Source organism: Nannospalax galili, unplaced genomic scaffold, assembly GCF_000622305.1.
Source record: "Nannospalax galili isolate Female #2095 unplaced genomic scaffold, S.galili_v1.0 scaffold577, whole genome shotgun sequence".
Classification (NCBI taxonomy): Eukaryota; Metazoa; Chordata; class Mammalia; order Rodentia; family Spalacidae; genus Nannospalax; species Nannospalax galili.
This window is the reverse complement of record NW_008340387.1, coordinates 226,378-232,579: the sequence shown is the minus strand read 5'-3', so window position 1 is coordinate 232,579 and position 6,202 is coordinate 226,378.

The following is a 6,202-nucleotide window of genomic DNA, read 5'->3' as shown; positions in this document are numbered from 1 at the left end:
ACTTACCCTCCATGGTGGGTCCTCTAAGGTCGCAGCCACCCCCACATCAAATCCAGAAGCGAGTCTCAGACTTCACTAGTATCGGCCATGATGTTTGTCACAAGAGGTATGTCCTCTGCCTGAACTGATTCCTTCTTTTGGAGTCAACAGCATGGGTCCACCCCGATGGTCTCCATCTATCTTCTGCCAGGACCTGCAGGTCTTTCCCCTGGGCCTCAGCTCCAATGTCCAGGGCACAGAAGCTCTGGCTTGGGTTACCCTCCTCTCCAGTCAGTCACTCCCTCCATCCAGGCTCAGGACTCCAAGCAGCAGATACACCCTGGTGACATATCTATCTCCACTCAGACGTCTGGCAGGTGTCTCTGCCTTGACACTGTCCAAACCAAACTCTCTCCCCAGCCAGATCATTCCAGCTTCTGTCAAGCAGCATCCAACATTTGACTCAGGACAACCTTGGCATTGTCCTGGGCTCCTTTCTTCCTTTGGCCTTTACACCCAATCACAGAGAAAATCCCATGAACTCTGGCTTCACAGCATCTTTCGAAACCAGCCCTTTCTCAGCACTCCTCACCTCCCCTGCCCAGGTTGCTACTGGCTTTGTCAGTGTTTTCATCTGTGTCAAGCCCCTTAATGCTTACACTGCTGTTCAGTGCACAATAAGCCATTGGATGTATTTGTCATTAAATAATGGAATGACCTAAAGGCTTTGATGTGCCACGACACACACAACATATCGATTCTGGGGGTGATTTCACAAGTATGAAAATAAAAACAGTATTTTAATAGTCCACATGACAGGAAGGTGCTGCATGGGTAACTGTGACTTCTGAGAAACAGAGACTGTCCAAGACTAAACATCTAACATCAGTGGAATTGATATTCGAATCATATCTGTTTATTTGATGTTTCAGGTATCTGTTGAACACCAGGCATAGGCCAGGTATTCTTTTGGGAGAATTTAACAGGCAGTTTTTTGTCTGTTTGTTTTGGTTAGTTTTGAGTTTTGTTTTCTTTTATTTTGTTTTTAACAGGGTCTCCCTAGTCCCACCCTACCTGGAAGTCGCTATGTGGACCAGGCTGGCCTCAGTCTCTCAGAGATCCACCTGCCTCTGCCTCCCCAGGGCTGTGACTAAAGGTGCACACCACCATCCCCAGTGTGCAAATTTTTAACTTTAATAAGATCTTGCGTTATAGTAGAAAGATGCAAGGTGGGCAAATAGATGGATGGATGGATGGACAGACAGTAGATAGATTAGATAGATGATTGATAGATAGATAGATAGATAGATAGAAGATAGATAGATAGATAGATAGATAGATAGATAGATAGATAGATAGATAGATAGATAGATAGATAGATAGATAGATAGATAGATAGATAGATAGATAGATAGATAGATAGATAGATAGATAGATAGATAGATAGATAGATAGATAGATAGATAGATAGATAGATAGATAGATAGATAGATAGATAGATAGATAGATAGATAGATAGATAGATAGATAGATAGATAGATAGATAGATGGATAGATAGATAGATAGATAGATAGATAGATAGATAGATAGATAGCTGACAGATGCTACAAGCAAATTAAAGGAGTGTGGAACAATCGTGGAAGCTCTGTAAATAGGGTGATCAGAAAAGATCTCTTTGACAAAGTGACATTTGAGCAGAGACCTGGGTAAAATGAGGGAGTAAAGTGGCTCTTACCAATGTATGGGGGACAGCAAAGATCCCAGGGTAAATGATCTGCGGTGTGCTTTGACAAAGTACAACACCTCTTCATGATAAAAGTCCTGGAGAAACTAGGATCAGAAGTGCATCTCAACACAATAAAGGCCACATGGGACAAACCTGTAGCCAGCACTGTACTAAGGAGGCGGGGAGGGGGACTGAGGACACTTACACAGGGTGTCCACTGTCTCCACCACTATTCAATCTAGTGCTTGACTTAGCAAGAGCAATAAAACAAGAGAAAGAAATTCAAGGGATTCAAATAGAAAAGGAAGAAGTATCCCAATTTGCAGGTGTCATGATGCTATACATAAAAGGCCCTAAAGATTCTGCCAGGAAACCCTTAGAATGATAAACATTTTCAGCAAAATAGTAGGGTACAAAATCAAAATGCAAAAATCAGTTCTTCTATAGACCAATGATGGAATTCTCTGAGAAAGAAATCCAGGGGGAAATCCCATTCATAACAGCTTAAAAAATACTGAGGAATGGGGCTGGACAGATGGCTCAGTGGTTAACACTGGCTGTTCTTGCAGAAGACCTGGGTTCGAATCCCAGCACCCACATGGCAGCTAACAGCTGTCCGTAACTCCAGTTCCAGTGGATCCGACAGCCTCTTCTGTCCTCCACAGGCATTGTGCGACATGGGTGTACTTACCTACATGCAGACAATACACACATACACATAAAAATAAAAAAATTTTAAAACATACTGAGGAATAAGCCTAACCAAGGAAGTGAAAGACCCCTATTATGAAAGCTTTAAGATACTGAAGAAAAGCCAAGCATGGTGACACATGTCTTTAATTCTAACAGTCTTCAGAAGGTGGAGGCAGGTGAATCTCTGTGAGTTTGAGGTCAATCTGGTCTACATATTGAGTTATAGGCCAGTCAGGCCTACCTAGTGAGCCCTGTCTCAAAAAAAAAAAAGATACTGAAATATTGAAGAAAGAAATTAAAGAAGAAACTAGAAAATGGAAAGACTTCATGAATTAGCAGAATAAATGTTGGGAAAATGGTAATATTACTGAATACAATCTATAGACTCAATATGATACCATCAGAATCCCAGTGACATTCTACACTGAACTAGAAAAGAAAATTCCAGAATTCATATGAATGCAAAAAAAAAAAGGGCCCCTAATGGCTAAAGTAATTCTTAACAGAAAGAATAACACTGGAGGTATCACAATACCTGATCTCAAATTATATTACAAAGCCATAGTAACAAAACAGCATGATACTGGCACAGAAACATACATGTAGACCAATGAAATAGAATAGAGGACCCAGAACCAAACCAACACAGTTACAGCCACCTCATTTTTGTCAAGCCTGTCAAAACATACATACAAAAACATACAGCCTCTTTAGCACATGTGCTGGGAAAACTGGATTTCCCCATGGAGAAGAATAGAATTAGATGTTCATTCCTCAATCTACACAAAAATTAATTCAAAGTGGATCAAAGGCCTTAGTGTAAGACCTGACACTTTGAACTGCTTGGGGAAAATGAGAGTAAAATGCCTGAATATGGCCGGACATGATGGTGCACGCCTTTAATCCCAGCACTCGGGAGGCAGAGGCACATGGATTTCTGTGAGTTCAAGACCAGCCTGGTCTACATAGTGAGTTCCAGGTCAGCTGGGGCCACAGGGAGACCCTGTCTCATAAAGACAAAAAAAAAGCCTTGGAAATTGAGAAAGCTTAATTCGCGAAATTAAGAAGCTTCTGCCCAGTGAAAGAGATAAGCAATTGTGAGGGGACAGCCTACAGCATGGGAAAAACCATCATCTGCATATCAGGTAGTGGATTAATATCCAGGATATATAAAGAACTGTGAAAATTAAACACCCAAACCCCAAATCATCCAGTCAATAAATGGGCTAATGAACTGAATAGACATTTCTCAAAAAAAGAAACACAAATGGCCAATAAATACTTGAAAAGTATTCAACATTCTAAGCTAGTCATCAGGGAAATGCAAACTAGAGCTGTTTGGAGATTCCATCTCACCCCAGTCAGAATGATCAAAACAACACATAACAACAAATGTTAGCAAGGATGTGGGGAAAGAAGAACTCTTGTCCAATACTGGTGGACCATAACTCATAAAGCCATCATGGAAGTAGGAAGGTTCTTCAAAAAATGGAGAATACTCTCTGACCCAGTTGTACCACTCTTGGGTATAGCTCAAGGATTCCACGTCGACTTACCACAGAGATACCTTCACCTTTACATTTATTGCTCCAACATTCACAAGAGTCAGGAAATGGAACCAGTCTAGATGTTCATCAACAGATGAATGGGTAAAGAAAATGTGGCACATATATACAGTGGAATTGTACGCAACCATAAAAAAAAGGCATTTGCAGAAAAATTAATGGAACTGGAAATCATTATGTTAAGCAAAATAAGCCAGACTCAGAAAGACAAATACGACTGTTTTCTGCCATATGCAGAACCCAAATTTAAAATTACATATGTGTACGTGTGTGTGTGTGTGTGTGTGTGTGTGTGTTTGTAGGTCACAAAGTCTAGAGGATTTTTCCAGGCGTGGTGGTGCACACCTTTAATCCCAGCATTCAAGAGGCTGAGACAGGAAGATCTCTGTGAGTTCAAGGCCAGCCTGTTCTATATAGTGAGTTCCAGGTCATCTGGGGCTACAGGGAGACCCTGTCTCAAAAAGACCAAAAAAAAAAAAAAATCTAGGGATGTTAGATTTGGACGGGGAGGAAGAAATCTTCAGGGAGGTGGGAAACAGGTAATGGATATATGTAGTAGGGAAACAGAATAGGGCACTAACTGGGGGAGGAAAGGGAACCAGTTTGTGGGGGAGAGGAACAAACTGAGAGCAAAGTCCAGCAAACAGCCATGTGTATGAAGACGCCGTGACGGAACTCATTGCTTTGTATGCTAACCTAAAACACTAATGAAAAATGACTCCTGATGTGTTTAGGGGACATGGAAGCCAGGGTAGCTTAAACCTGGAGAGTGAGGGGTAGAGTTTTAGAGCTGGGGTGGAAGATGAAGGAGGTATGCCAAACAGACCCTGCAAATAGAAGCCTTCGGGTTTTACTGGGAGTGAAATGGGAAGCCACTCAGTGGAGCAGAGACAGCCTGCCGGATTTCTAAAAATATTTTATTTATTATTTTTATTTTATGTGTGTATTGCCTGCATGTACATAAGTGTACCCATGTCATGCAAGGACAGAAGAGGGCGTTGGAGCCCCTGGAACTGGAGTTACAGACAGTTGTTGGCTGTTATATTGGTGCTGGGATTTGAACCCAGGTCTTCTGCAAGAACAACCAATGCTCTTAACTGCTGAGCCCTCTCTCCAGCCCCCTGACTTGGATTTTAACAGGATTGCCCTGGCTGATGGGTGGAGGAGTATGAACAAACACAGCGAGTTCAGCTCGGGTGCTTGGCCAGGTTATGATGTTGCGGTGAAAATATCCCTTTTAGATGTGGTTACTATTAATAATCAGTAGGCTTTGTTAAGCAGATTAACCTTCATACCAGGTGGGTGTGGGTATGGGCTTCAGTCAGTTAAAGGTCTTAAGAGCAAGTGAAAATCTCTCAAAGGAGTTTGAACTAGAGACTGAACATAGTGCTCTGCCAGTTTCCCAATGCTGCCCTACCCCACAGATCTCAGACTCAGCACTGTTTTCATCTGGGGGCTTCGTAGAGAACAGCTGCCAATAGCAAGAGAGACAACTGCAAGAAATGGGATTTTATTACTTACAGGTCCAGAGGGTCTGCTCCCAGAGGCCACAGATATATAGTGGTGAGGAATGGGGAATACGAGAGAGAGAGAGAGAGAGAGAGAGAGAGAGACAGAGAGAGAGAGACAGAGAGAGACAGAGACAGAGAGAAAGACAGAGAGAGACAGAGAGACAGAGACAGAGACAGAGGGAGGGAGAGAGGAGAGAGACAGAAGCAGAGACAGAGACAGAGACAGAGACAGAGAGACAGGTCCGTCCAAGGTTTTTGCTACCGCAGGTTTCTCACAGGGAGTTTTTACTGGTGGCTGTCAAACAGGCAGTACCGCTGGGTGTAGTGATGCACACCTATAGTCCCAGCATTTGGGATGTAGAAGCAGGAAGAGCTCTTTGAGTTCAAGGCCACCCTGGTCTACATAGCAAGTTCCAGGTCGGTCAGAGCTACATAGTGAGACCGTCTCAAAACAAAACAAAATGAAATGAAAAACAGCAACAACAGCAGGAGGCGGACACTGAGATGTGGATACTGTGACATAGCTATACTGTCCAGGCAGAGCGTAGGAGTCAGTAGGGCCAGTCACACAGCTATATTTAGCTGTCCCATGCAGAAGGGGTCACCAGGGAGCAGTTATCTAAGGCAGATATGTGGATCGATCACATTGGGGAACTAGGGGGAAGGGGTAAAATGAGAAGCTGTCATACTCTAGTGTGAAAACACCCAGCCTATATTTAAAGTAGGC